This window comes from Monomorium pharaonis, chromosome 8 (genome assembly GCF_013373865.1).
Source record: "Monomorium pharaonis isolate MP-MQ-018 chromosome 8, ASM1337386v2, whole genome shotgun sequence".
Lineage (NCBI taxonomy): Eukaryota > Metazoa > Arthropoda > Insecta > Hymenoptera > Formicidae > Monomorium > Monomorium pharaonis.
This window is the reverse complement of record NC_050474.1, coordinates 18622337-18633696: the sequence shown is the minus strand read 5'-3', so window position 1 is coordinate 18633696 and position 11360 is coordinate 18622337. Positions and strand designations below refer to the sequence as shown.

At 37.9% G+C, this 11360-nt stretch overlaps 1 protein-coding gene across 1 annotated transcript in view; it reads right to left on the bottom strand.

Annotated features, from left to right (window-relative positions):
- The window catches only part of LOC105833168, a 448328-nt gene that overhangs the window by 268991 nt on the left and 167977 nt on the right, over positions 1-11360 (bottom strand). The window lies entirely within an intron of this gene.

The window sequence follows — 11360 nt, the reverse complement described above, 5'->3', positions numbered from 1 at the left end:
ATCGATTATCAAATTATACGTAACCGATCGGAAAACCTGAACACCGTCGAAACCTCGTTACATATATCGCATAATGTGTTTTCGTTATTGCATTTAATGCAATGCGCGGTTTGCGTAACGTGCACACTTTCGGTAACAATATTGTTCGATTATTACGCCCGGTAAACGGGGGGGGGGAAGGGGAGGGGAAAAGCTGATGTAACCACTCCATTCCGGACTAACCGGCGCACGAACTCGCGCCGATCTAATGCAGTTCTTAATCTCTGCGCTATCGCGCGTACAATTTCTGTTTATCACGTGGATTTAAATATTCTCCTACGGAAGAGGAAGCGCGGGGCGAGAGGAAGGGGGGACCACTCGAGGCAGCGAGAAGGCGCAGCCCGGGGAATATTTTCCGGAGCGTAAAGCTAATTAATGGCGCACCCCGGTCTAATTTATCGCGGTGATACGCGGCGAAAGAACGCGGCGTTGTACCGTATCCGCATTTATACTCTCGTTAAATAAATCCACCCGCGACCCCGGGGCTCCTCCTACGTGCCTTCCTCCTAACGTGGCCCCCGCGCGTAAAGCCCGAAAGCCGTCCGCGCTGTTACACGCAGGTAAACGGTAGATTCTACGACTCGGTACGTGCACCTGCCGCGTTTTTCTTTTCTTCTCCTTCTTCTTCTTTTTCAAGAAGAATATTCGTGTAAGCTAGAAAACAGACGTTTTCACGCGAGTTTCTTGGCGCCGAACTTATCGGCGTGGTTTGCTTAGAAAATTTCGGACCGTTGTAAGCGAGCGTCTGCGCTTGAGATAAGTGTACTTGGTAGAGTAATATAATGTTCCAATGATTTAGCAATAATGCACGGAAAGAGCGATTTTGCTGGATCAAAAAAATGTAAGACGATCAAGCACGACAAAGTTTCGACATTCTGCCACAATCAGTTTAAGCAACCTAATTATTTTGATGATCTAACAGAATTATTTTCAAATCTGTATCCGGTAAAATTACTTCAGCGAAAAAGTCTTCTTTTTGCGTCTGAGTAGTATTTATAATAATTCGTTAGAGTCCGTTAGAGAACCTGAATCTCAAACAAAATCAATACCGAATGGAACAAATAAAAAGGAAACAACAGATGCACCTCGCGAATGAGATCGCTGATGACTATGTGCTCTTCCTCACGTTATGTTCAATTTTCGGTAGTCGTGTTTTCGCCACTTCGGAATTCGGCATTTATTGAGCGTATATGCATCCAGATACGCTTAATTAGATACACGAGCCGGGGAGGGGAGGGGGCGGGATTTTGTGCCCGCCGCCATGTGGCTCGGAGACGGCACGGTTTAATAAGGTCCGCCGGAAGTTGCTTCGCAATTAACATTTAGCCGAGAGGATAGTTAAGGACGATGGTGGAGGTGCGAGAAAACCTGTGTATGCGCAGGGATGACGATGCCCATTTGAGCAGTCGAAAAAGGGAACGAAAACAGACCGTACAAATTAACCCGTTCGAAATAATTAGTAGTAGTAGTAATTTGGTTGTGAGAATATCCAGCTAAATGGACAATGCAGTTTGGCCAGGGATTCTTTTCCTTCCTGTTTCTGTTAGTAGATTTTGTTCACGTTTCCCTTTTACAATTGCGTTTTTATGAAAAATTATTATAATAATTGCTATTATCATTAATTTTATTATTATTCGCTGGCTTTGTCATTGCCATAGTTTTTTTTTTTAACAATATGCCGCGGGGAAAGCTTTTTCATTATAATATATAATTGTATTGTAATATGATATTAAATATAACAAAAAAGTGACAAAATAATGTACTAATTAAATTCGTTTGTAAATTTGTGATCAAAATAAGTTGTTTCTGGCAGATATTAACATTTGAAAAAATGGTATTTAATACTTGTTATTATAATTACGCGATAAAATAATTATAATTAGATTTTTGTCTATTTTCATAGTTATTTTCCATAATGATTTTACCATGCAATTGTAGTCACCAAACGTTTCAATTAATCGTACCGAGTTGAAGCAGCTCAATCAAATTCTTTGACACGTGAAAGGTTGACGCGTGATGTAAATCTATTAATCCGAAAAAACAATGGTTAACCAATTTTTATTAGTACAGATAGCGGTTCACGCTGGTCGATCCGTCACGGTTGCAAATAACTTTTTTTTCCCCAACGATGGGCAGTCGGCTCGAATTATGGGGAGGGTTAAATTGGCATTCACCGAAACGAAATCGCGCGCAATATTGTACTCGCGGAAGTGCTATCGGCTTTAATTAAGCAATCACGCGTCGGCCACAAATGATCAATCCGCGTGCGCACGAGCGCGGGTCTCGCGTTTCCCCCATTCCTCCCTCCCCTCCCCCTCGACGCTCCCGCCTTTTTGATCGAGGCTGATTTTCATTAAGGTACATCCTCCACCAATCGAGTATCCGTAATGAATTCGCGAGTGCAACGCGTTTGTTGCATCCGTCCCAATTATTCAGTCCTCACTAGAATTATACTCGATGACGTTCGACGACGGCATCGATACTTTCGCCCTGCGTTAAATTCTCCGTTAAAACCATAGATTTGTCGCACGGTGATTTAACGCTCGTATGTCGTTTGGAATAAAAACCGGCCGTTGCTTCGCCGAGCTTTCCGCTGTCACGAAACAGCGTACGTTGTTCCGACATGGAGTTCGATAGATTAATTATCGAAATTTAGCACGATTACGAAGACAGTCCGTTTATCTACACGTTATAACTGAGGATTTAATTGTTTAAGATAATACTTGGATGTCCGAATAGTTTAATTTGGTAGAAAAGCAGACATTTGGGCAGTAGAAAAGTAGCCGAAAAGATTAAAAGCTTAAAAGAGGAAAGAGAAAATAGTTAAAAGGATTAAAAAAAGAAGATAGATAATATTATCTGTTTCAACTTCCTCTTAACATTATACCTTTCAATTAATTTTGATAATTGGGATTCTGTGATGAAGAATAAAAAATCGAGATACTTAATGAACACGTAGAATTATAATCGCATAATATTCAGAACGACTGGATCCGTTGAATTATGACATAATGGGAAATTGTTCTGTCTCTAATGAAAATGATCCACTTCCGGCATTGTCTGCGAACTATCGATCGACTGTATTGTACGTGGCTGACGTTATTACTGTACATGCTACCAGGAATATATTGCTAATTAGGTGCCACCGATAATCAATAAGTACGCGATAATAATTTAGCGTAAGTTATTTTTTTTTAAATAATAAATTTTGCGACAATAATTTATCTTTATACTAAAGATAACATCTTACAATATTAATAAATTATTACATATTGTTTTGATACAAAAGAATATTTCGGTTTGCAAATTTATAAGAGTTGCAAAACAATCAAGAACTGGAATAGTTAGTGCTTTTCAAATGTAACTCGTTACAATTATCGTTGCATAATAAATATTTGATACTTTCTTGTTATTTATCTAATATTAAAATAAGATTAAATAAAACAAAAGATTTGATTTTGTTAACGTCTTTCGTTAAAAAATAATAAAAACAACACAATTGTGTATTTTTTTGGAAAGAAATAAAAAATTTTAAGAGAAAGATTTTAAAACGTTTAAATAAAACACTTAAATAAGAAGTTTTCTATTAAATTTATAATTGCAGTAAAATTTATATTACTTTATCTCTTCAATTTTATGTTCAAAACTGATTTATAGTATCAAATTTATTTTAAATTTATAATTGTTTTTAAAATATGCCACAGCAATACCGTTTTTCGAGTGAGGAAATGAGTTCATGTAACATCTCAAATTATGCTTATTACGAGTATAATTCATGACATACGTTTACGTACCATACTAACATAGAATATGACTTATAATATAATTATTGCATGACTAAGTTATTAATAATTAGAATATGACTTATAATTATTGCATGAATAAATTATTAATAATTAGAATAATTAACACGCGACAAAATTATACTGATATTATTGTATGATTAAATTCAAAGCAAGCGAGCGAAGTCAGCAGCGGTCACGTGACCGGCTCTCAAGTTCGCCAGTCAGTCACTTCTCGCGAGTCGCCGGTGCGTAACGGAACCGCGATCGCTCCGCGTTTCCGTGTCTTTTCATCCATCTCACCTGAGCTTCGCGTACGAACGACGATCGGGAGTTCGGAGTTTAGTGACGGACGTTCGTTTCGATGTACTAATCGACCCGCGTGACTGTGATTGACCGCGTTCTTTCGGTATTCGTGATCCTTTGTCACTCAGCGGTCCGCTCGTCTTCTGCTTTCGTTCTCTCTCGTTTATCGTTCGATCAGCGTCGCGAGTGCGATCTTCAGTTGATTTGCTCGGGGAAGGTCATCGGGGGAGCATCGGAACGATCGAGGAAACGCTATCGTAAACAGATGCAGCGCGACCGTCGGTCCGCGGCATTCGCGAGGTTCACGGCCGCTCGCCATGTTGGTGCGTTCCTTCTTGAAGTTGGCGTTAGCGCGCGACACAGGTCTGAAGTGCGCCGAGTGAATCCAGGCGCGAACGCGCTAGTCAATCCCGTCCGGTCGATCGATCGCTCTCCGTCTCGCCGTCGCAGTCGTGTCGAATTGATAGAGTTTGTAACGCGCGCATGTCGCATTATTTCCCGGTGTTTCGCGTCGTTGTTATTCCCCGAGTGCGAGTGTGTGCGAGCATGTCGCCGGTGCATCGAGGAACGGCGAGGAGGAACGTCGGAGAAATCACCCGTAATAGATCGATCGTGAGGGAGAGAGGGAGACGGGGAAGGCTGCTCGTCGATGTTTGGGTGAGCGATTATATCTTGATTGTTACTATGTTACTTCTTGCTGAATTCACGCGGAAAGAATGGTGAAATATTTGAAGGTTTTTTTAATTAGATCCGAAAATTATAATTTTGTTACACCGTCCAAATATTTATGTGGAGTGAAATTAGTTGCAGAATATTAAAACTTTTTGCGGCATTATAATCAGAGTGAGTTGCTTTGTTAAATTTTTTTCGACCAGTTATTATAATAATTATTAAGTTTAAAAAGTGGTTTACACATTATCATTATTGTTCTTCAAAAAGCAAACATCAGCGATTTTTGATTACATTTTTAATGCTAAAACAAGATCAAAAATTAAACAAAAAATTACATTTCTAAAGCTTTTTTAATTGAAATTTTATTTTGTATTTTAAATACATAGGAGCACAAAAAGTTAAAACACATTAAAATATGTTTAACATATTTAAAATGTTTAAAATGTTTAAAATATTTAAAATTCAAATTAAAAATTTTATATTTTTATTAAATTTATAAATGCAATAAAAAATTCACTTTTTTACACTTTCAATGCCGTGTGAAAAAATTTTTACATAATTTTAAACTCAAAATTGTACTTAAAATGCGGCAATATATATGATATTGGTTTATGACATTTTTTAACTATGCTTTAAAGATTATTTTAAATATGACAAAACAGGCTATGAATACCAATTGAAGTCCAGAGATTAAACACAATCGAAATCATATAAATAGGTTCAAATTAAATAACGACAAAGTAAATTCGTTATCGTTATTGAAAGAAAGTGTAATTACATTGCAAAGAAAAAGCAACGCCGCTTTATTAGTCCTCGTTAGCACTTACTGCTAAAGAAGGTACGTAATTGTAAAAATGATAATGACGTTACAAGTGACTCGTTATTTCCATACCCTGCAAAATATTGCGGTGACATTATCTAGATTATAAAAACTATAATTATTAGAAAAACGTTTCAAAAAATTCACAATAAAGACGGCACGTTTTGACGTTAATAAATGGATTAAGCGCTTTGAGAATCGAGCGGCAAGGAGTCCCCGGTCTTATCCGACTTGCTTCTTTCGTCGGTCGACTTACATTGTCGCGGGGCGGGGGGGAGGAGGGGGGTGAACGATCGAGAGGAGACCAAATCCTCGGCGGCGTCTCTCATGTATAATCCAAGACTTTGTAGCTTCTCGAGAGAGAACGCTTATCCTGTTCAGGCATGCTTTCCGGATTCGGGCGTCTGTTTTTGCGTATGCGGGGTACACTTTCACGTCACGATACCCTAACCAGATTTCTGAAATTACATGGCCGAGATAGCGCCTTGCGCGATGAAAATTGTACTACACACATTGTGCATTTCGTATGCGCAATTTTGTATATATATGAAATTAAAGAAATTAATTGGGTCAAAATAGCCGATTGCGACGAAACGTCGGTATGATTTTATTTAATTTCAGCTTGATATTCTCGGATAAGGAAACAATTTTTTATACTTGATTTCTTAACCGTCTTGGTTTCCTGTTTTTTACGTATAATCCTTGCAAAAATTTATCTGGATGTGGATCTGAAAATGATTTTATCAGAAGAAATGTTTTATATTAGCAAACAAAGCTTTTTGTTTGCTAATATAATAGGTTGATATATGTAATAAAATATTGTGTTAATTATGAAGGTCTGCCATCTTGACAAATTTTAACAACATATATCGATTAGACAATCAAACTTTGTAATCAACACACAACGATATTATTTTATTAGTCGCATGTTAATCGAATTTTGCTCAACATTTCTCTCAGTGTTTGATCATCAATTTTAATAGGATCATAAAAATTAAGCAAAAATTCAAACTGATTGCTTAAAAGTTGAATTTTTTTTTGTGTAGCATTGCTCATTATGCTCGCGCGTTCTTTGCAATTATCTCGACGACTGAATCTAACGAAATTATTTTCACAGCTGTGCCTAGCTGAATTTTTAGATACTTCAGCAAGACCATTCTTTTTTCGTGATAGTTGTTGTAACAATAAAAGCATGCAGTCGCGCTCGCTGCTCAGTGTCTAACAATGGACGCACTGAAAAGAGCATTCACTCACAATGTTTCTATTCAAATGACTTTTTATGACTGTATAGAAAATGGCGGTGAATTGCCAGTAAACCCAGACAGAAAGACGCTTCATTAAGCTGCTCGCGTTCACGGGGATATATGCGTTTCCAACGGTTTCATGCATTTTTTCCGGGATTCCCCTCTTTCATATGTTGTTCAAATACGAGTACTACGTCATATGTACTCTTCATTATGAGAAATATCAGCGACCCAAAAGAGTATAAAGCGCCAGTTCTACGAGAGAGAGAGAGAGAGAGAGAGAGAGAGAGAGAGAGAGAGAGAGAGAGAGAGAGAGAGAGAGAGAGAGAGAGAGAGAGCCTCAGCGCTTTTTGTAACTGCATAAATTATGCTCTTTTGCCTTGGTAAAAATTTACCAAGGCAAACGCTCTCGCGTAAGAGCGATATTAAATTCTTAGTCTGCAAATTGTCGACGAGATGAGACGTGCACTTGACTTTCCTGTGTCTCTAATAATTCCGCCAAGTGCTCGGTATATGAGCAGCGGCGACGAAATCCCTCCCCCCCGTCATCGATCGCGATGCGTGTGGCTCGCATTCTTTTTTTTTTTTCAAATTAATAGAAAAAAATTTTGTTTTCACGCCAGAAACAGCTGGCGCATATAATTGAGCCGACGCACGATTTCCCCGCAAGAACACCGCGCAATATTCCGCGGGATTTATCTGCGAATAATATTTTTGCTGCGCGCGTCGCTCTCTCTCTCTCTCTCTCTTTTTTTTTGTTTTTTAATATCGCGCCGACACACAAAGCCCATTTACAAATTACGTGTCTTTCATTCATCGCAAAACTAATCCGGCGTGGAACGGTACGCGCGAAGCGTTCCGAGGGCGGCCTCGAATTTTTTCATTGTGTTTCGGAAGCAGTCGCGCCGGGACCCCGCGCCGTTTCAATTACTTTATGCAAACGTCGCGATTCCGTAATTTTCCGCCGGTATCGATCAACACGAACCGCCATCGTGTTTACGGAAACTCTTTTCTCGTTACGGGCTACGCGTTCGCGTAACGATTTCCATCGCGACGCGCTGTAGTTGTTTTTGGAAAAAAATTAACGCACCTCGACACGCACATTGACGCGCTTATATGTAAAAAAAAAAAATATATATATATATATATATATAAACAAGCCTTACATAAAAAAGATTTTATCCCGTTCCATTCAGGTGTCGCCGATGGACGGCTCGATCAATTTTACTATGAGTGTGACATGAAACTACGTCGATGCTCGCGAGAAAACAATTGAACGCAGTCACGGAACATGCAGAATCTGCATTCGATCGACACGATCGTAACACCTCCGACATTTGCGCCAGCAAATTCGGACTCGAGCGAATCGAGAACGGAAATAGGCTCGCAAAATGTGCCCGACGGGGCGGGCGAGGAGACGCGGCTTTTTCTACTTTTATTTTTTTGATGATGTTTCGTGATAAACGATGTAAATTTTTGCCGGAGAAGGGCGGAGGAGGAGGAAGAGTAGTTCCTGTACGACCTTCGCCACAAACAGAAACAAATTTCGGAAAACCGACAGGATTCACAACCGGATGGGCCGTTTTCTCTCTTCGCACAGTTATGTGTTCCTCTTTTTCCTCTCTTGCTCCAGTTTCCGTTTCCTCTTTTTTCCCTCCTGCCTCCCTCTTTCGTCTCGTTCTCTCGATTTAAAACACTACATCTAACAGATCAAAATGCCACGCGTATCGCCCTTCTATGTTTATTTAAAATAACATTTGCATTAACAATATCATATTATGTCAATAATTGGGATAAGCCTATTATGTCTTAACGACTTAACGCAAAGAAATACATATGTATTGAATGTAATTATTTAAGGAAATATTATGAAAAATGTCTTAATTTTATAATTTGTTCTATTGTTAAATTTAAAGAAAAATATTTTTGTAACATATAATTTTTTATTTAGTAATTATTTAATCTTTTGTGTATTTTTTATTTATATGTAAAATTTTATAGTGTTTATTTGTAAATTTAATAAAGAAGTAGCATTTTAAACAAATTTTGCACGTATATTAATAAAATTTTAATATTTTGTGCAAAAGTTTATTTAGATCTATTTAATCGTTTACAAGTTATTAATTAAAATTGCAGCACAAAATAGGTTCATAAGCTATTATAAATAAAATTTTTATTTTTTTTTCTCCGCAAATAGTTTCAAATCCAAAATTCAAACATTCGAACATATCGAAGCTTACAGTTTTCAAATTTCTATAATCTTTAGCTGATATTATAGAACCAAAACATCCTTAAGTTAATAATTAAACATATATATAATCACATAAGAAATATTATTTGAACACTAAGATTTTGTTATGAAGGTTATCGGCGACTCTTCTCGATTTTAATTGTCTAATATTACATTATATTCTTCGATTATGCATTTAATTTCTTTTTCCTCCTTAATTTGTAGATAACTCGTCGAATTTCTCTGATACAATTATCAGTAAGAAAAAAAAAACCTCTGAAAGGTATACTTCAAATCTCGCAAGCGGCTTAATGTTTAAATAAAGAACAAAGCTATTTCCGAAGTTGTTCCCGTGCATTCACTGTTTCGCAGATTTACAACCTCACCTCGTCGTCCAATCCGTGATATGGCAGTTTCGTCTGCTCGATAGGTATACCGCAGTGCTTTATCCTGGACGTGTCTCGTCACTCGCGGGTGATTTACGCGACCCGGTCAAGAATCGAAAGCCGCGAGCGAGCGATAGCCAGAATTGCGGACGCGTTATTTTTTCGCGGGAGCCTATTCATCGGCACCTGTCGTCCCGAAACCGGCTTTCACGTTGCCGGGTTGAAAAAGAAAAAGGGACGCGTATGGCGAGCGTTTTATTTAATCGATCTCCCGCGGTCCGCGTACGAAGGCGTTTGGCAAAGATAAATTTCGGTGTTGATCGATCCTTGACGGTAAACGATAACGGCGTCACCGTGCGATAATGCCGTTTCCCACCCTTCCGTAGGTTCGTCCGACAAAATCGAGCCATTGTGTCGATTTATTTGTTGGCGATTTTATCCCAATTGCCGAATCGGGCAAATTAGTGTCACTCAATGCTATTTAAAACGAGGGAGGAGGGGAACTTGGTATAAGCGTGGGCGTATTTTACGTGATTCGAGTATGAATTATAATGCACATAATTAAACAGTTAATTGAAACATACAGATTTAATGGCGAGTCGGGAGCGGCGGAAACGCGAACGAAATCACCGTAAGTGCATTATCGTAAAATGTTCGGCTGTTGACCACGCGCGGCTTTTATCACTTAATTGCCCGTTAATGTCCAAATTATTAAAATTGTACGTGCGCCGGCGGCATATTTTTTTTTCTCGACTAAATTGCATTGGATTTTCTACATTTATAATTCACACAGAAAAAGGGGGAGCCAAATAATATAGAAATTATCTCCCCCTCACATGTTTGCCAGCCGTTGCATATTAAATATATAATAATAAAGATATTATTAATGCCGAATGCAACGAGAATTGAGTATTTACGTAATCCGCAGAATATGTTTTTCCAAAGAACTTTAACAAATACTGCGACCTAGCTTTTATTAAAAGAAAAATAAATTCCCGTGTTTTTCTGCGAGCGATGTTTATGATAACACAATTGTGTTGTAATTGAATATATATCGTTTAATATCGTTTGTACATGGAGCAACGACCGAGTGTCTGTAATTAAAAAGTGTATTTTGAACGGGAGAACGTTCAAGACACATAAATTAATGGCGCGAGGATGCGCGGAATGGTCGACGGTACAAAATCGGTGGACAACTATTTTACAATAAAACAGCACGCCACACACGGGGGAGGGCGTTACCAAAATAGTTTATCGCGCGCAGATATACATAAATATTCCATAATGGCAGATATTGTTGGCGGTAACTCAAACAGGCAGGCGGGACTCTCCATTGGGCGTTCGTGAATTAATGAGATGGTGTAGGATTTTACGCGTAACGCGGCAGAATATTATCGCGCGATTATCGATTTATAGTGAAAAAATTGATCACGATGAGATCGAATCCATTAAATGTAACTACGTGAGCTACCTTCAATCCACTTTTACGAAATTTACGTAATTACGTGCGATAGTTATATTTGAATAATGCATGGTATCCCTTATAAAAATGTAGCGCTAATTTTAAGTAATATTAAATTGGCCAGTAATTAATCGTTTCAAGTATTAAATGTACTGTTATTACTTCTTTAAAGCTCAAAATGTGTAATAATTATTAGCCAATTTAATATATATATATATGTGCCCAGTATTGCATTTTTATAAAAGTATGCTGAGGGGAAAAGAAAAAGAAAATCACACAACATTTCGTCGAATGATTTTTTTTTACATTGAGAGCAAGTTACTTTTGATAATTTCTAATATTTAAAGAATGACAGAATTTAAAGCTGCGAAGCTTTAAACCTTTGAAATTTATTTTAAACTTTGAGGCTTCGAATCTTC